General features: G+C 40.0%; 1 protein-coding gene across 3 annotated transcripts in view; it reads left to right on the plus strand.

Annotated features, from left to right (window-relative positions):
- Positions 1–20,800, plus strand: part of LOC131041867 (uncharacterized) — a 155,518-nt gene that overhangs the window by 24,457 nt on the left and 110,261 nt on the right. The window contains exon 12 of one of the 3 annotated variants that reach the window (XR_009105080.2): positions 3,540–3,713. The exons of the other annotated variants lie outside the window; for them this stretch is intronic. The gene's annotated coding sequence lies outside the window, so the exon portion shown is untranslated. The remainder of the gene's footprint in view (positions 1–3,539; positions 3,714–20,800) is intronic. 3 annotated transcript variants of the gene reach the window in all.

Raw genomic sequence — 20,800 nt, forward strand, 5'->3', positions numbered from 1 at the left:
TGTCTAAGGCCAATAGGCCAATTAGACAATTATATTAGCTATGTCGGCCATAGAAGGAATCTGACCATAGCTACAAACACCAACACTCCCTCTTAGCTAGGGAGGAATCCTTCTCAATATCTAAGTCACCTAGTGACATCCACCATGGCTACTCCTAGAGGGTGAATAAGCACAAATGCCAAGTCATGGAGTCTCTCACATGACATCATCCACCATACCTACTCGTAGAGGGTGGAACAAGGGTTGGAACCTCAAACTTCTCTCACAGAGAAGAATGCACAACAAGGGCTGTGTTGTGACGTTTTCACACATCGCCCCATTGCAAATGGGGACCCCTGCTTTTTGCTTTCTAGGGTTTGTTTTTAGTTTTTTTTTAGGGTTTTATCCGTTAGCCTTTGCATTTTGAGTGTCGCCCAAGGGATCACATGGATAGCAGGTCCGGCTTGAGTGAAGTCCTGATCCTGAAAATTGGCTAAGTCTGGAATGTCCTGATCCTGAAATTTGACTAAGTCTGGAATGTCCTGATCCTGAAATTTGACTAAGTCTGGAAACTGAAAAACCTCAAAAAACTAGATTTTGCAATATAACTCCTGGAGGTCTGAAACCACTCTCAAACATCCTGAAAGTATATATGGAATATAACTTAAAGTATAAGAAAGATCTTATACTTAAATGCTATATTCCATAAAAATTATCCTGATAGAGAGTTCAAAAAGTCAAAAAGCGCTCCTGTCCTTCATTGAGGATCCAGAGCGAAAAGCGCTCCTGTCCTTCACTGAGGATCCAAGGCGAAGCGCTCCTGTCCCTCACCCAGGGACGAGGGCGAAAGGACTTATTTGAGTCATTCCTAACCTTGTTTGGTCAAATTGAGACATCAAAGGCATGGTGGAGGACGAAATGAATGTGATAGAGCATCCAGACTTGATTAAAAACAATGAAATGATGGAGTTTTTGCCTAGAAGGTCAAAAGTGCTCCTGTCCCTCACTGAAGGACCAGAGCGCTTTTCTTTATATGCACAATTTTAGACCTTTTTTGGGCATTAACTTTTATTCATAGCGTGAAGTAAGATGAAATCTTCACTAGCAAAGGAATTTCGAGATGAAAAGTGAGACAATTTGGCTTAGAGGGCAAAAAGTGCTCCTGTCCCTCACTGAAGGACCGGAGCTTGAATTTCAAAATTGCACTATTTTTGCAAGATTAAGGTGATTTTATGATTTGAAGAGGTAAAGGGAAGCATGTTTTGTCCATTGAAGATAATTTAAGTGGTCCACAAAGGAGTAAATCAACCCAAGTGACAAAAAGTGCTCCTTTCCCTCACTGAAGGACCATAGCGCTTTTTCAAGTTTCTCTTCTTTGTTTGAGACTTTATGGCAAAACTTGACTTGGATGGGAAGGATGAATGATGTTTTATGCCTTAGATGCGATTGAAGGTTTAAAAGACAAGGAAATATACCATGAAGGCAAAAAGTGCTCCTGTCCCTCTCCAAGGGACCAGAGCGATTTTCCAAAAAGTGCTCCTGTCCCTCTCCAAGGGTCCAGAGCGATTTTCCAAAAAGTGCTCCCGTCCCTCTCCAAGGGACCAGAGCGATTTTCCAAAAAGTGTAAATTTCTTGCAAAGCCAAGACAAGTTTGTGATTGAAATGAATGGAATAAGACATGATTAGCCCATTGAAGATAATTTGGAAAGCTAGCAAAGGACGGATAAGCTTGAAGTTGAAAAAGTGCTCCTGTCCCTCACTGAAGGACCAGAGCGCTTAACATGTTATCTAGCTCTTCTCGCCAAGTTTGGACAAATCAAGGTCAAGGCGCAAGTTTGAAAGGACGTTTAAAAAGCTTCGAAGTGGAATTGAGATGCAAGAGTTGCATATTTTGACGACAATTGGCAAAAGTGCTCCCATCCCTCTCCAAGGGACCAAGGCGAAATTTCTAAATATGCCCATTTACCTTGCATTTTGAAATGCTATTTTTGTTTCCAGGACTCAAGAAGGAGTGAAATGTGGTGTTCTACACCTTGAGGGTAATTTGAAGATTAATGTGATCAAGAATTTGCACAAGGACTCAAAAGGGTGCTCTGGTCCCTCACTAAAGGACCAGGGCGATTTTTATAAAATCAACAATTTCCCTCCGAGATTATGCTAAGGCAAGGTTGTGCGAGATAAGGAAGGATCTCCTAAAGCATGATGAATAAAGGTTTGACTTCAAAATTTGAGAATCCTAGCCTAAAAATGAAAAAGTGCTCCTGTCCCTCTCCAAGGGACCAGGGCGAAAATCTTTGGAACACTTATTTTGCCTTGCAAAAACGAGTTAAGCATGCATGGAACAAGTGAAAGAGATCATTGCTTACTCCACAATGAGAATCAACAAATGAAAGATGAAGGATTGAGGACAAAAGGCAAAAAGTGCTCCTGTCCCTCACCCAGGGTCCAGGACAAAAATGTCCTAAGGCACGTTCCTTCTAAAGATCAAGTGAATTAAACTCAAGACTCCAAATGAAAATGCCATTTTAAATGCCTAGATGAAGTTTTGAACGTGAAAATGAGGAATGCAAGGCCTAGATTGAGAAAAGCGCTCCTGTCCCTCTCCAAGGGACCAGAGTGAAGTTAATAGCATTCATTATTTTTTTACCATATTTGGGCGTTAATATCCTCCAAATCGCATTAGATGCCAAATTGCTAACTTTGAATAAATTAATTAAATTGGCATTTAATAAATTAATTTTGGGCCTCAAAAAAATCGAATTTCTATTATAAAGGCATTTAAAATTAATTTTTGTGAAATTAAAAATTAAAAGTTGAGTGCACAAGGCATTATTTTGCCTTTATTTGACAAAGTCGGCCTACTCCTTTTGAGGTTTTATTTATTATTTCACCTTTTATTTGCAAGGTCGGCCTCATGGGTAAGTGGAAGGTGAGCGCTCTATATATTGGAGGTGTTGTTTCACAATTCAAATCATTCAATCATCCTTTCAAGTGCGAGTTTGGAGAGCTAATTGAAGGTACGAAATCTAGCTGGAGTGGAGCAAATTTCTACTAAGTGTGGAGACTAAGGAGGGCGAAATTCATCTTGAAGGCTATTGGAGAGGCGTATTTCTTGCTAGATTGGGGGATAATTTCCAGATTTTTGAAGGCATTTGAAGGCGAATTTCCAGATTTTGAAGAAGCTAGTGGAAGGTGGAGCTCTTTTGAAGGCTAAAGGAGGCATAATTCATCCAAGGGAGGACTATAATCTAATCTTGCCCAACAAAATCCGGTCTTCTTCCTTCATTTTTTCAAGGTTTTGTAGTTAAGCACTCAAAGGAAGAGGTATGAAGAATCATTTTTTAAAGTTCTTATTCAAGACTTATTGTGATCCCATTGCAATTTTGTAAAATCTAAGTCTTGAAAATCCAATTTCCATTCATTATTAGTTTGAAAATGTGTAATTCTTGATTTATCATGACTTTTTTCAGATTAATATCTTAAGTTTTACCTTTGAAAGGTCTTAAATTTCATGCTTTGATGTTTGATGCTCAAAAGACTAACTTTAATATTTTGTGTAGGCATCAAATGGAGATCCCGGAGTTGGAAAATCAAGCCAGATCAAGGACGGTCTCCTCCAAGAAGATCAAGCAAGGACAAGGGCAACTTCCTCCAGTCTAGCATCGACAAGGATGGCTTTCTTCGATCAAACATCAACAAGATCGACCTCTTCCAATCGAGCATTACAAGGCGAGGTACATCATCATCCTGCACATCAGAGACAAAAGAAGTCAGAGCAAAGGGTTCGTTGAAGAAGCAGATAGTTCCAGATGAATTAATTAAAACTAGCTTCTCAACAACATCAAATCGAATATCTACCAAGTTACAAGTGTCAGACCAGTTGGCATCCTAGTCATCATTTCTCCAGTCAGTGTGGTCCACCTCAGCATGTCCAGATTCAATGTACCTAACTCATGGAAGGTGGCACAAACTCTGATGTACCTACCCCAGCTATCTATTGGTCGAATTTTCCAAAGAAGACATGTGTCCAATTAATACAATTTTATCATTGGTCAAGCATTAAATGTTATGTAATGGTTGTAACAAACCCTAATTAGGGTTTTCATTGTTGAATCTTGGCCATTGATCTCGAATTGATCTAAGCCATCGAATTGTATTGAGGGCACTATATAAGCCCTGGCATTTCATTTGTAAAGGCAATAGATAGAAAGCAGTAAATAGAAAGCAATAGAAAGGAGTTAGTGAATAGAGAGTAGTTAGAAGGTGATTAGAATAGCAATTAGAGTAGAGTAGAGAGAGAAGGCAAAGATTGTTGCCAAGATGTTGTTGTAAAAGACTTGTAACTTCATTGAAGAAATGGTGAAATTTATGGGTCGATTCGACAATTTGCATGGTCTCTATACTTCTCATATTTGATTTCATGTTATTAGATGAATGGAAGAAATGTGCTTGATTGATGGTGAAATTCGTATATCCATACTGTTAGCAGTTTGTTGATTGCAGACTTGCCTTGTGTAGTCAACTGGAATCATTCAGCTTAAGCTTAACTTCAATTGTCGCTTCTTCATTGATATACATCAGCCTGATGGTGTCTATGCCTGCAGTGATGATTTGAACATCATAAAGCTTTCCTTCAAAGATCGCACTAACCTTGTGGAGATGTTCCTGTGATGTCAAAACAAGACTTAGTTAGAATTTCATCAAAGATCATTCATTGTTCTTACATTCTTAGTGTTAGGATTAGATCCTTTCCTCGCCCTCATCTTTTTTCCTTTTTTTTAATCAAAGCTAGTAAGAGCCTGTGTTCCAGCAATATTCAAAGCAGATCAGACGTTCAATCATCAAATGAAAGTCCCCTTGTGATTCCAGCAAATCACATCATACCACAGAGAGCTTATCCACACGTAGAGACCCTACATCGAAAGAACCTTGGAGTCATCCTGATTGATCCTTTTTTGCGACATCTTCAGCAATCAAAGGCTTTATTCAAGAGAGGATAAGGTACCCTTGGGTATTTTATTCTGTGTTTGATAGTGTACAAAATACACGTCAACAAGCTGAAACCTCAAACTTCTCTCACGGAGAAGAATGCACAACAAGGGCTGATACCTCAAACTTCTCTCACAGAAAAGAATGCACAACAAGGGCTGATACCTCAAACTTCTCTCATAGAAAAGAATGCATAACAAGGGCTGATACCTCAAACTTCTCTCACAGAGAAGAATGCACAACAAGGGTTGATACCTCAAACTTCTCTCACAGAGAAGAATGCACAACAAGGGCTAATACCTCAAACTTCTCTCACAGAGAAGAATGCATTAAACAAGGGATTGAACCTCAAACTTCTCCCTCACAGAGAAGAACTCATTAACAAATCTTCATGATGGCGTGGCTCTCTCTAAAGCTGAAATGTTAAGCTCCCTCTGAAGCTGAAATGTCAAACTCCCTCTCAACCTTTTGACCTCTTCGTCCAAGGTTACTTCTGACGATATGTTAGACTCCCTCTAAATGCTAATTCTTCCTTTGTGAAGAAATGCAAGCAATCTTCCTTCCTTGAATGCAATCTCTGATTCGTCCTAGAAGCATTTTAGAGAGAGATAATGATAGTCAACCGAAATGTCAATACATGATTCATTATTCAATGAAGTAGCATGACTTAATGAAAATTCATGAACATTGTTCAAACATAAAGAGTACTTATCTTTTATAATTTTGCTCAGCAATGGAATTTCCATTCACTTGGATTGATCACACCGAAGCACCTAGTGATGATCAAATGGCTGGGTGGCCTTTGGCCCTCGCCATCACTCATCATCTTGTCCACAATTTCTGCTCCATGCATAGTTTAAGCATCATTTGAAGAACTGTCTTTAATACCATTCACAGCAAAGTGATGGATTAACCACATAAATGTGACAGAAATCCACCCATTCAACAGTGCCTGAAAAGAAGATGAACATGACCTCTAACCAAAATTTTGCCCAAAGCCAAAACCAATTGATTCAAAACAGCCGAATGAGAAACACCACCACAAGTGATGATGAAAGAAATTGATCACCCAAAAATGCAAGCCGCAAAATATAATGAGGAGGAGTTTTGGGCATAATGTTGATCTAAGGAAAATTCCTTGGGTAGATCAGATGAACGAAACCACCATCAAGAACAGATCGATCAAGCCAAAATAATGTGAGCACATTTGTCACTGCAAACTCTCAACAATAAGCCAATATGAATCGACTTGATCTGACTGAGGAGAACGCAGGCCGGTAATATGCATTGACCAAATTGAAAAAAAACACTTGATTTGTCACAATAGCAATGAAACCCAATCTGATGCAAAATGACACCAATGAAATGGCGTTGCTAATCGCCAAGAAACACCTCTATAAAATGCAGGTCTAATGGAAACTCCAAGAATCAATGCCAAGAAGGAAAAAAGTCCCCCCCTCTCAACTGGATCAGCCGCCACAAGGATGATGAGTCACACAGATCAATCACACGGGATATGCGCCAACACATCTCTACAAAATATATCTTGTTGGATCCACATAGATCTGCAAATCGTGATCTTGCCAACCACGATCAACCGGCCAAAGGAAAGTACTCCACAAGTGATTAACACAAGTCCAAACTTCGATCGGGCCAATCAAAATGCCAATGAAGGAACCAAGCAAGTCCTTTGATTGAGATGTCAATGATCAAATAAGACTCTGAATAGCTCAAAATGAGCCTGTGAAATAGCTGGGTTAAACAAATTACGGGCCACACAAGGTAGGGCCACCAAATGCAAAAGCACGTCGACACAACCACAAGTGCGCAACCTGCAACATCAGCATCGGCCTAGATTGTGTACTTGCACTCGCCCAAAGTGTTCCACAACTGATTGTGCAGTCACACGAGGTGGACACAATCATGTCCAAGTTGTCGATGGTTGTCGCAATGGCTGTCAACTAGTCTGAGTGCCCCTCCATTGTGCCGCGCAGTACCAGTGCTTCTGTCATGATTCCTCGCTTGACCAAAAATTCTTCTTTCTACTCTAGTTTTGGTTTTCCCTTTGCCTCTCCTCTGTGAGGTGTATTGAACTCCCTCAAAAACACAGGATCTACCTTCAAGCGATTAGGCTCTATAGAAGGAACCTGGCTCTGATACCATGTTGATTTTTGGTATGCTCGATTAACCACAGGTGAACATCAGATTTGTTGTCTTCCCAACCATAGACACTAAGCTCTTATCGTCACCCCCAAGCACATCTCTTCTCAATATGTGTATCTACTATATGATTGAGTGTATATATATATGAATGGAGATTTGATCTCCTTTAAAAGCACCACTTATGCCTTTTCTCCAAGAGTCGGCCCTCTCCTAAGCAACACATCTCAATACAAAGAGGTGGCGGACATCCAAGTCGGCCTCAATCGATTACTATTAAAGCAAGATGCTAATCGACATGCATTAAGACCTTAATTATGCTTAACACACATGAATATAAATCAGACCTATAATTGTCTAAGGCCGATAGGCCAATTAGACAATTATATTAGCTATGTGTTGTGACCATTTCACACATCGCCCCATCGCAAATGGGGACCCCCTCTTTTTGCTTGTTTTTTTTCGCTCGTTTTCGCTTTCGTTTTAGGGTTTTGTAGTTAGTTAGTCGTCTGGATTTAGGGCCAAGCCTTAGGGTTTTAAATTTTGCCTTTTCAAGCCAAAATCCAGTCATTTTTGAGAGCTTTTGAGCTTCTTTTCTAGAATGCAAATTTTGAATGCAATGAATTCGCCAAAATGGTCTAATTTTCAATTGGAATGTTCATGCAGAGCTTAAACTTGTCTAAATAATGACCGTCAATATGAATTTTTGTCTGACTGAATATTTTGACCAAATTTTGACTTTTTTGAAGTTTGATCCTGGGCATTGGAATTGATTTGTTTTCGCCTCGTGAAGTGTTAAAATGTGAAAAATCTTGTTATTTTGGCCTGTAGGAGCAAAATCGCTCCTGTCCCTCAGTGAAGGACGGGAGCTCAATTTCAAATATCTCATCATCCTTGCAGAGTCCAGACAAATTTTACGTTTGAAGTGATAGAGAACGACAAGATCTTTCCATTGAATATAAATTGAAGATTTTCATGAGCACAGAAAGGCCTCCAGGAAGAAAATCGCTCCTGTCCCTCAGTAAAGGACCGGAGCTACGATTCAAATTTTGTTTTGTCCTTGCAAGATTTTGATAACTTAACAATTTGAGGATGCCCGAAGGAAGATGCTTTGCCAAATGAATATAATTTGAGATGCAAAAACGAAGGAAAATGACCTATATTGACTAAATCGCTCCTGTCCCTCTCCAAGGGACCAGGGCGAGGTACCTTGTAGCTCTCGTCCCTCTCCCAGGGACTAGAGCGATTTCCTCCATTTTGCAAAATCCAGACAAGGGTCAAGGCAAGTTTACGTTCAAAAACGAAGGAGAACATGAGATGAATGCGTTGAATATAAATTAAAGATTTTTGGGACGTCCATAACAGTGTTAAATGCCTAGTTCGCTCCTGTCCCTCAGGAAGGGACCAGAGCAATTTTTGATATAATTTCTTTTCTTGCAAAGTTACAAACAATGTAAAGGCATGGGCGGATAGAGTGAAGAAGGACGACTCCGTTGAATATAAACTTGGAACCTGGCAAAGTAAGATAAAGGCCACAAAGGGAGGATCGCTCCTGTCCCTCTCCAAGGGACCAGGGCGATACAATGGTGATGATACGTCCCTTCAAAGTTCAAGGTCGTCCCTCCAAGGTTCAAGGCCGATCCAAGTCAAGACGAAGGGTGGCGAAGACATCTCAAGGCATTTCCATCAAGCGCAACGTTGCAAAGGTCATCACATGGAAGGATTTGCACTCTATAACCCAGATCGCTCCTGTCCTTTGGGAAAGGACTAGAGCGATATCTACATAATGGCGTAAATTTCAAAAGGCAAACAAGTTTCAAGTTACCAAGAGGATCGAAAGGACATCATTTCACGCAATGAAGATAATTGCAAGTTGGTATAAACAAGAACAAGCTCATAATGATGAACTTCGCTCCTGTCCCTCTCCAAGGGACCAGAGCGATATTAGATGTATTGATCAATTCATGCAAAATCCACGTAAGGACAATATATTGCAATGTTCTGGAGGGTCCATGGTATGATAACAAGGTGATAGACAAGAGTTTTGAACGTCCAAACATCGCCAAATGGTGTAAAGGCCTCACATCGCTCCTGTCCTTTGGACAAGGACCAGGGCGATCCTATCAAAAGCACTCATATTCCTCCAAAATCGAACCAAGGCGAGGTTAAGCAAGACAAGGGACGGCGTTTGGAAAACATCACAATGAAGGATCGAAGGTCAAAAATGCATATTGAACGTAAAAAAATCAGGATCGCTCCTGTCCTTTGGACAAGGACCAAGGCGATCCTATCAAAACACTCACGTTCCTTCAAAGATCAAGGCGAAATGAGGATAGGAAATGCGAAGGACATCGTCGGGGAGACATTGCAAAGGAGATCGAAGTTTAAAAGTCGCCAAGATCAAGCAAAAAACTTAGGATCGCTCCTGTCCCTCTCCAAGGGACCAGGGCGATAATGATCATAAGATACATTTGCTCGCACAAGAGAGGCATTCAAATTCGAAGGACCACCAGATGATCGATTTGGGAGGTGAAAATGAAGGAGTTGAACGTTAAAAACGCAAGAATCTAGACCAAAATCATGGATCGCTCCTGTCCCTCTCCAAGGGACCAGAGCGATGAGGTACGTCCTTTTATTTTCATATCTTTGGCGCCAAATTTAAACAATTCGAATTTCATTAAATGCTTAATCGATTTAAAAATTGAAAATCTTATTTTTTATTGGCATTTAATATGGCGTTAACATGTATTAATTATTTTTGCCTTATTTAAAAATCGAAATTTGCAATAAAAAACGCAAGGCATCAAATAATTAATAAAAAATTGATTTGAGCGCTCATATGTGGAGGTCGGCCTTGTTATTTCATTGCAAATCATTTAAAAATCATTCAAAAAATGGTTTTATTTTTATTAAGTCGGCCTAAGGGGTAAAGGATGCAAGCGCTATATAAGGGGGGTAAAAGTTATCATTTCTACATCATTATTTTACCTTCTCTACATGCGAATTAAGGGAGGCGAATATAGTGCGAAGTGTGTTCAAGGGTGGTGCGAGTTTCATTCATCCAAGGGTGGCGCGCTTAGACATTCAAAGGTGGTGCGATTGCAAACCAAAGGTGGCGTAGACATTCCCAAGGTGGTGCGAATTTGAAGATCCATCCAAGACCACGCCTAAGGCGAATTTGCTAAAGACTTGGAGATTTATTTGTGCGAACTTGAAGATCCATTTGAGACCACGTCCAAGGCGATAAGTGAAGATCACATTCTATCCAGAGGTGGCGAAGTCAATTTTGAGGAGATCATATTGAAGACTATCTTTATACCTCAATTTTGCCTAGGCAAATTTTGTTTTTTGCATTCTAGAGTTAGCTCTCTATCGAGGTATGGCGATTTAATTGTTATTGTTTTATTCCTTTATCGTCATATTTCAAATTTTGAAATTTTTGAATCTTGAATTTCTCTTAGCTCAATCGTTGTATTTTAGGAAATAATAACTCTAGAGACTTATCATAAGGTTTCCTAAAATTTATCTCTTTTATCTACGTTATTTATTGCAAAAATCTATTTCTCATAATGAAATGTTGTGTAGGTATGGCGACCCCAAAGGCGGGAGCATCCACCAGTCGCTCGGCTCTCATGAAAGAAGATCAGAAGACTGAAGAAGTGGAGACCAAGATCGTGTCCAAGTGGAGCAACATTGGAGATACAAACTTGGGGAACTTTAGTACGAAGAAGTTCCGAGAGGTCCCTTACATCGGCAAGCCATCACCTGTCGCCCGGAGAATAATAGAAAGTGGCATCATTAAGGCGGCCGGTTTTCCTCCAGCCATTCAGTGTCACGAGTTGATGATCGAGTGTGCCCGTCATTACAATCCACAGTCCAGGACAATTGTGTCTAATGAGGGAAACATTTTGGTGTACCTTTCAGAGGAAGCCATAAGTGAAGCCTTCCATCTTCCAGAGCACAGGGACATGATATACAAGAGCATTGAAGGAGCCAGATCAGTGTACGATGATGATCCAGATGCTTGCCTAAGCATAATCAACAAGAACTGGCTACTTAAGCGTCCCCGTCTGAGCAAAGTACCGAACACACCACACAGGATCGATTTCCAAGAGGAGTACAGAGATTTGATCACCATGCTCAACAGAGTTACAGGAGCACCTCATGCCTTCTATTTTGAGAAATGGATGTTTTACTTCATCCAGGTGATTGTTCAAGGAAAGGGTACAATACATTGGGCTAGGATAATTAGCCATTGCTTAGACGTACAGTTGAGAAGACTCAGGGCTACTAAGTCCTTCCACATGAGTTCATACGTCATCTATGCCTTAATCAGGAGCGTTGAGTACGCAGGACTACCTCACAGAGGAGTGATTGGAAGAGGACCCGGCGAGGTCAGAGTTTGTGAATCCTATACCTACTTGCATCATCCACCAGGGAAGAACTACAAGTTAATCAATGATACTTTCACAATGAACATCACAAGGACGTTGCAAGGAGGGATTCACAATAGATTATCTCAGGATGCCCAGGAGTTAATCAAGAGGTACGGTGCTTGGTTCATTCAGTTTCCCAAGTTCACTTACATTAGAGTGTATGGATGTCCTTTACCTCCATACATGTTGCCGAGATACCCGACAGACAGGATTGTGTTACTTGAAGTAACAAGGCAGTTGGCAGCATATGTGAAGGCATTCAGACACAGACATCAGAATGGAGTTCAGGTACCTATTATTTTGGGTAATTCAGTTGAGGTATGTCCCAATGTCTCAGCCATGGATGACGCAGAGAGGGAGTTAGCCTTGTATCCTTTTTCATCTTTTGCTTGGAGGAATAGTTTTGATCCACATGGACATTTAGAGGAGACAGTCGGTAGAAGATTTAGACATGAGTACCAGATTGAAGATTTTATGATGAATCTCCTAGATGATCTCGAAGTGAAACGAAAGATACATTCTAGATTGCCTTTGGATTTCATCAGGAAATGTAAGATTTACAGAGTAGCCGACCAAGCTCAGGACAACGGCAGGCACATCCAATCTTCATATGATAGAGAAAGCAAAACAATAAGTTTGAATTGGAATGAGCCCGAGGCCGTGGATTTAGATGAATTGATGGCACCAGTCTTGTCTTGTACTCGCAGATGGGTAGACGTTCAACATCAGAAGTTGAGAGAACAAGGCATAGCCATGTCTTTTACTTTGGAAGAAAAGCCAGCCGAAGGTGGAGCCAGTGTTAGTGAAGGCAATCCTAATCCTAGGAATTCAGGTGAAGGTAATCTTCGATGTGCCAGTGAGGGCAATCTCCATTCGAGAGGTTCAAAGAGAAAGGAAAGATCAGAAAAGAAAGAGCCTTCCAAGAAAAAGAAAGGTGCTAACAAAGATCAAACGCCAGGTACTTCTTCCAGGCCAGAGGATAGAACGATTCGAGTGGAAGAGTCCATGGAATCAATGGTACAGAATGACAGGCAGGAGGAAGGACAGGCACAGCATGTTTCATCCGATGGATCTCTCCAAGACTATGATTTAGATAATGATAACGAAGTAACATCTCCTCCCAGACAAGAAGAAATAGTACATAAAGAGATTCAAGTTCAAGAGACAAGATCAAATATCCCAGATTGGTTGAAGGAAAGGTTGACTAAGGTGATCGTAATTGAGGATGAAGACAGTGCAATTGATTTAGAGAGCCTCGTGGGACGTTCACATATGACAACAGAGAAGAAGAAGGCTACAAAGATGTCCAAGATGATTCGAGATGAGACTGGATCTAGAAAACTGCAGATAGCTACACCGGCAACAGACAAATATGAGGGTGAGATCCTAGCAGAGGACTATCATATACAGACTATTGAGTTAGGACCATCCACAGCAGAGCAGACTTTAGATGATGCCACCGACACATTTGAGGCATTGAAAGATAAGTTTAGAGAAGAAGTAGAAAAGAATAGAAAGCTTGAGAAAGAGGTCGGTGCATGGAGGACATATTTCAGTCACATCAATGAACCTTTGGGACGTCAGGATCCAGTTAGATCACCATTGCAGGCATTGCCCCTTCAATCAATCAATGAAGCAGAAAGATTCAGGAATATGGTCCAGCGTACATGTAGTTGGATGGATAGATCTCACACGGTGGCCATTGAGTTTGTTACAAGGATGTCGAAGATCACCCATCAGGCTATCCAAGTTCTTGAGATAATCCACAGATTGATGGCAACAGTAGCTGCATTTGCCCATACCAAGGACGTTGTCATCCCTGTCTTGAAAGTTATAAGACATACATCCAGAAGAATTTTAGCACAAGAGAAGATCTTGGAAGGTGATTCTCACAGTTTGTTTCAGTGGTCAACCTTACTTCATATAAAGAGTGTTCTTTTTGAGGACATCAGTGTTAGATGTGGTCAAGTTGAGGAGGTGATCAATCCGATCCAGGACAGAGTATTTGAGGTATTTCGTACCATTCTTGGCAGAAGGATCGAGGTCGAGACAGATGTGGATTTACAAGAATTTGAAGATAGAATCAAGATCATCTTTCGCAAAGACGCAGATGTTACAGATGAGCAATATGATCAGATGTATGCTACCATGCTCCTGATTGATAGAACGAAGGAACTTGAACCCACTTGGGACACAGCTCTTCTAGATGCATTTGATCAGGTTATCCACTTAGAAGAGAGTATCAAGAATCTTCCCGAGATTCCAAGCACAGAAATCGAAGGGATCGTGACAAAATTCATTGCATATGCTAAGAAAGAGAATTGGAAAGGGAATAAGATTCTAGATGAAATGTTGTTACAGATGACATGACATCTTATTTCTCATTGGTTGATACCTCCTAGATTTTTGTGCCAAATTTAATATTTGGCTATGTATTTAATATTGTTCAGTAAAAAGGAGGTCATTTGTAACAAACCCTAATTAGGGTTTAGGTGTCATGATCTTGTCCATTGATTTACTTTCAATCTAGACCTTTCATTGTAACTGGGGATGCTATTTATACCCCCCATTTTCCATTTCATTTATAATAGAATAGTCAATAGAAAAATAGAGAATAGAGTTGAGAGTGAAATAGAGAGATTAGAGTTGTAAGCAATTTTTATTTTGTAGCAAGATTGAGTCTTGAAGAGAGAAGTTCAAGCAATTGTTGTATATGATGACTTGGAAATCAATAAAATATTGAAGTTATGGTGTTTTGTTGCAAATTTCATAAGTTATCTTCATGGTTGTTGGATGTACTTGAATCATGCTCAATCAAAGTAGTTGTTAATTTGAAAGGCTAAGTGTGAGGTTTGATATTTGGTAGGATTCACAATCCAAACCACTAGCTTCTTGCTGATTGTAGGAACGCCTTGCGTGGTCGACTGGAAAACATTTTGAGTCCTTAACCTTCAAGCATTTTTGTATCTAGGAGATGTACTTTCATAGTAGTGTCCTCGGTCTTTGATGCATTGAATACCATTATTACCTTAGAAGATCGCACTAATTTCAATTGAGTTGTTACCTTATGGCAAAATTGAAGTTAGTTGAGTCTTGCCAAATCTCATTCATGCTAAGTCGTTCATAGGGTTAGACTAGACTTCCTTAAACCCTATCTTTTTTTATTTTTTGAGAGTTCCTTTAGATTAGTAAAATCTTCGAGCTTTTGAATCCGTAAGACGCCTTGAAGGAAACAGCAAATCACATCATACCACTAAAAAAGCTTGTCCACACGTGGAGACCCCACTAAAAGAACCTTGGAGTCCATCTAACTGATCCTTTTTGCAGATCTTCAGCAGTTAGAGACTATTTTCTCAAGAGAGGATAAGATGCCTGTCGGTATTTTATTCTGTGTATGATTGTGTACAAAATACACGTCAACACTATGTCAGCCATAGAAGGAATCCGGCCATAGCTACAAACATCAACAAGAATTCCTTCTTTTCCCACAATGAATAGGTGAATACATTGAATAATTTTTTTCATCAAGTGGGATGCCAAAATGTCTTACTGTGGCTGATCCATGCCCTACTTGCTTCTTTTGACAAAGAGTTAGTTCTAGTTGACCATAAAATGATTCCTTTGGCTGAGATAATCAATATATTGATGTATATTCAATGTGCTTCTTATAAGAAGATGTATCATTGTTCTTCATAAAATCATCTCAAGATAATTGCAGCTCTCTCAAAGTTTTGATCATGGGCTCAGAAGGATCAACAATCTCATGTACATATTTCCAGGTTTGCTTCCAATTGTAGCCCATTTCTCAAAATAATCCAATCAATACCTCTTTTATGCTTCCCAAGCTCACCAAAATAAGAAATAGTAATCAAAACATGAGCATGAGAACAATTGACATTTGCTTTATCACCCTTGAAAGTGTTGATACTTGTTTTAACATGCCAACTCGAATGGAACAAATGGTTACCTCTTAAAATAGAATTTCTTACCTCAAGGCATCTTTTACCTAGTCTAGGCATGCATGGGTAATCCAAAGGTCAATGTTAATTGTTCCTGTTGTGACATTAGCACACATCACCCCATTGCAAATGGGGACCCCTTTGTCTTTGCTTTCTTGAGTCGCTTTGCTTTAGGGTTTAGTATGTTAGGAAGTGATTTTGATTATGAAGGGAGAGATTTACTCTCAAGGGTGTGATTAGGGTGATCATTCGAGAGCATCAGAGCTATGAGTTAAGGGCGAAATGCACAATATTGACAATTTTGTAAAATGTTGTCAATATTGTCAAAAAAGTTGTCAAAATTGCAAAAGTTGTCAAAATGCAATAAAAGTTGTGCAATGTTGTCAAGAGGGAGAAAATTGAAAATGTACAGTGTGGATTCAAGTCTCTAAGGCTAAACTCAAACAAATTTTCCTCTACATGTCTAATTTGTGCTCCAAGGATCAAAATTGCATGGCCATGATGGGATTGTACCCTCCAAGAAAAACATTTCCTAAGCAACATGAAAACGCGTTCCAACAAGGTGGCAATTTGACTAAGGATGAGTGCAATTGCACATGTACCTTGCATTTCCGCCCAAAGGTGAAGGAAATTGTTTCCTAGGCTTGCAATTCCGCCCCAAAAATGTGATCAAATTGAAAGGTAAAATCACCTAAGTGTTCAAGAGAGGGGGCTATTACTTGATCATCCTGCAATCCCGCCCAATAAGCTTTGCAAATTTCAACAATAAGATCCGGTCAAGAAATGTTACATTTGCAAGATTCACAATAAAATTGCATGAGAAGAACACATTTGCACATAAACCTTGCAGTCCCACCCTCCAAACATAAAAATTTCCTAGCAACATGTAAAATGCACTCTCCTAGATTGCAATATCAAGTCGGCCTCCAAGAACATGTTTAAGCAATTATCGAAAAAGAGTGTGATGCTGGTCTCCAAAGGCAAATTACATCTATACTTTGCAAAATTCTTATCTTAAGTGCAATCCTGCCTAAGTAAATTCCTCCCTCACCTATGAAATGCGCTCTAGAATTTCTTGAAGGTGTCTCAAACCCACTTTCTTATGAGTGCTAATCCTTGACCATACTGCAATCGCGCTCTATGGAAGGAAATTCCTTCCATACATAGGAAACCCGCTCTCTTACATTGCTAGGTCGTCTTCCTTCAAGGATAAGCCCCATTGACGTAGCAAGTCGGCCTTGAGGAATAAGAGAAATGGTTTAAATGCAAGTAAAATGATAATTAGGCCGACTTGGTGAGGAGGGTGGAAACAAAAGTATAAATGAAGGATCAAATTGTTCATTTCAACATCAATCCATTCATTGCAAATCCAAAACAAATTGTCTAGAGCTGAGCGAATTAATTGCAGACATTGAAATAATCTTCATTGAATTTTCCAGCCACCTCCTTCCATTTGGAGCGAATTTCTGATCATCCTATTGAAGCGAACTTGGGAGGTCTGATTTATATTAGCTTGGAAGACATTTTCACCAAGTTTTTGAAGCAGATTGCAATGAATTTTATTAGACCTAGGGCATGAATTGAAGCAGATTGCAACGGATTTCATCAGACCTAAAAGGTGTGAATTATAGTAAAAATTGGAAGCAATCTTTCCATCAGACCTAAAGTGCAAGTTGTAGCAGGAATTGAGGGTGATTTTATCTCAGCATTTGAGTGTGAATTGTAGCTGATTGAAGTCACTTTCCATCACTATTCAAGGTTGTGTTGACGTGTATTTTGTACACAATCATACACAGAATAAAATACCCAAGGGTACCTTATCCTCTCTTGAATAAAGTCTCTGATTGCTGAAGATGTCGCAAAAAAGGATCAGTCAGGGTGACTCCAATGTTCTTTTATGTAGGGTCTCTACGTGTGGATAAGCACCAGTGGTCGTTGTGATTGTTGTTTCATCAAGGGGCCTTACGTATCCGAATTGCAGGAACAAGATTTCCTAATACTAACAAGTTTTCAAAAAAAGATCAAAAGAGTAGGGCTTGCAAGAGATAAATTCTAATCTAATCCTAGGAACAACTCAATGTAGGCTAGACTTGGCAAGATTCTACCAACTTCAGTATCGCCAAGGAATTACAACTTTATTGAAACTGATGCGATCTTCTAAGGTGAGTAATGATTTTCAAATCATCAAGAATCATAGGCACTACCATGGAGGTACATATCAATGACTCAATAATGAATGAAGGTTTATACAATCCAAATATTTCCAGTCGACCACACAAGGCGTTCTTACAATCAGTAAGAAGCTAGTGGTTTGGAGTATGAATCTCACCAAAGATCAAGCCCAACACTTAGTCCTTCGAATTTAAATACTACTTCGACTGAGAATGGTTCAAGAAAGTAAACAACCATGAAGATAACCACAAGAATTGCAATAAAACACCATAACTTCAATATTTTATTGATCTCAAAGCCATCATAAACAACAATTGTTTGAAATTCCTTCTTCAAAGCTCAATCTTGCTACAAAATAACTTGCTTCTCCAAAAATCTAAACTCTAACTATTTCTTATTGCTCTCTCTTAATTCTATCTCTCTATCTATCTATATCAAAATGAAAATGAATGAGGGTATAAATAGCATCCTCAATTACAATGAACGGTCCAGATCAAAAGAAGATCAATGGCCAAGATTATGACACCTAAACCCTAATTAGGGTTTATTACAAATAGTCCCCTTTTTATTGAACAATATTAAATGCATAGCCAAATATTTAATTTGGCACAAAAATCTAGGAGACATAGACCAATGACAATTAAGGTGCCACATCATCTATAACAACCTTTCTTCTAGAATCTTATTCCCTTTCCAATGCTCCTTTTTAGCATATGCAATGAATCTAGACACGATTCCTTCGATCTCAGCAATTGGAATCTCGAGAAGATTCTTCATTCGTTCCTCCAAGTGGATGACCTGATCGAAAGCCTTGAGAAGACCAGTGTCCCATCCAGGTTCAAGTTCTTTGATTTTCTCAATCAAGAGCATGGTAGCAAACATCTGATCGCGTTGCTCATCTGTAATAACATTCTCATCTTTGCAAAAGATGACCTTGACTCTTTCTTCTAATTCTTGCAAATCCACATCTGTCTCAACTGCAATCCTCCTGCCAAGAATAGTACATAATACTTCGAACACCTTGTCCTGGATCGGATGGATAATCTCTTCAACTTGATTGCATTTGTTACTGATGTCCTCAAAAAGAACCTCCTTCATCTGGAGTAAAGTTGACCATTTGAGTAAACTATGAGGTCCTCCATCCACTATCTTTTCTTGTGCTAGGACCTTCCTTGATGTTTGTCTGATTACTTGCAGGACAGGAATGATACCATCTTTAGTATGAGCAAAGGCGGCCACCGTTATCATTAAGTTGTGGATGATCTCAAGAACCTGGATAGCTCGGTGAATGGTTTGCATCATTCTTGTTGCAAATTCAGTAGCAACTGTATGGGATTTGTCAATCCAAGAGCTCATAAGCTGGACCAAACTCCTGACTCTCTCTGCCTCACCAACTGATTCAAGGGGAAGTGCCTGCGTAGGAGATACTGCTGGATCCTGACGCCTCAAAGGCTGATTGAGATGGCTAAAGTAGCCTCTCCAAGCACCGACCTCTCGCTCAAGCTTTCTATTCTTTTCCATTTCTTCTCTAAGCTTGTCCTTAAGTGCCTCAAATGAATCAGTGGCCTCATCCAATGTCTGCTCGGTTGTGAGTGGACCAAGCTCAAATGTTTCTACATCATATTCTTCTGCGAGGATCTCACCTTCATACTTGTCCACTGCTGGTGTAGCTATTTGCAATTTCCTGGATCCTGTCTCATCCTTGATCATCTTGGACATCTTAGTGGCCTTCCTCTTTTCTGTCACTTCCTGAGAATTCCCAACAAGGCTTTCTAGATCAATCACATTGTCTTCGTCCTCGATCACAATCACCCTTGTCAGTCTCTCCTTTAACCAATCCGGAATGACAGATCTTGTTTCTCTAACCTGTATCTCCTTAAGTAGTGTTTCTTCTTTTCTGAGAGGAGATGTCACTTCGTCATCGTTCTTGTCTTCATGTAACTCATTAACTTGACTTGACGAACGTTGAGGTGCCTGTCCTTCTTCCTGTTTATCGTTCTGTACTATTGATTCCATAGATTCCTCCATTTCAAGTGTTCTCTTCTCTTGTCGAGAAGATGTGCTGGATGAACGATCTCGATTGGCCTCTTGCTTCTTCTTGGAGGATTCTCTTTTCTCAGGTCTCTCTTTTCTCTTTGAGCCTCTAGGATGGGGATTGCCTTCACTTGCGCTTCGAAGGTTGCCTTCGCTTGTGCTCCTGGTATTAGGATTACCTTCGCTTACACTTGCTCCTCCTTCTCCTGGCCTTTCTTCCAAAGTAAAAGTCATAGATATGCCCTGCTCTCTCAACTTTTGATGTTGCACATCAACCCATCTGCGAGTACAAGACAAAACTGGAGCCATCAAAACATCTAGATCCAAAATTTCAAGTTCATTCCAATCTAGCCTCACTGCTTTGCTTTCTCGGTCATAAGATGATTGGAGATGTCTGCCACTGTCCTGAGCTTGGTCGGCCACTCTGTAAATTTTGCATTTCCTGATGAAGTCTAAAGGCAATCTGGAATGCATCTTCCTTTTCACTTCAAGATCATCTGAGAGATTCATCATAAAGTCCTCTATCTAAAACTCATGTTTGTATTTTCTTCCGACTGTCTCCTCTATATACCCATAAGGATCAAAACTCTCTCTCAAAGCAAAGAATGAAAATGAATATAAGGCCAACTCCTTTTCTGCATCATCCATGGCTAGAGCATTAGGACATACCTCAACTGAATTTCCTAGTATGATAGGCACAGGAACTCCATTTCCATGCCTATGTCTGAATGCCTTCGCATAAGCTGCCAACTGTCTAGTTACCTCAAGTAACACTATTCTGTCTGTCGGATATCTCAGCAACATATAGGGAGGTGAAGGACATCCATGAACTCTAATATATGTAAACTTCTGAAATTGGATGAACCAAGCACCGTACCTCTTTACAAGCTCTTGTGCATCTTGAGATAGCCGATTGTGAATCCCGCCTTGCAATGTCCTGGTGATGTTCATCGTGAAGGTATCATTGACTAACTTGTAGTCACTTCCTGGAGGATGATGCAAATGAACATAGGAATCACAAACTCTGACTTCCCCGGGCCCTCTTCCGATCACTCCTCTGTGAGGTAGTCC

This window comes from Cryptomeria japonica, chromosome 1, assembly GCF_030272615.1.
Source record: "Cryptomeria japonica chromosome 1, Sugi_1.0, whole genome shotgun sequence".
In the NCBI taxonomy this organism is placed as follows: Eukaryota; Viridiplantae; Streptophyta; class Pinopsida; order Cupressales; family Cupressaceae; genus Cryptomeria; species Cryptomeria japonica.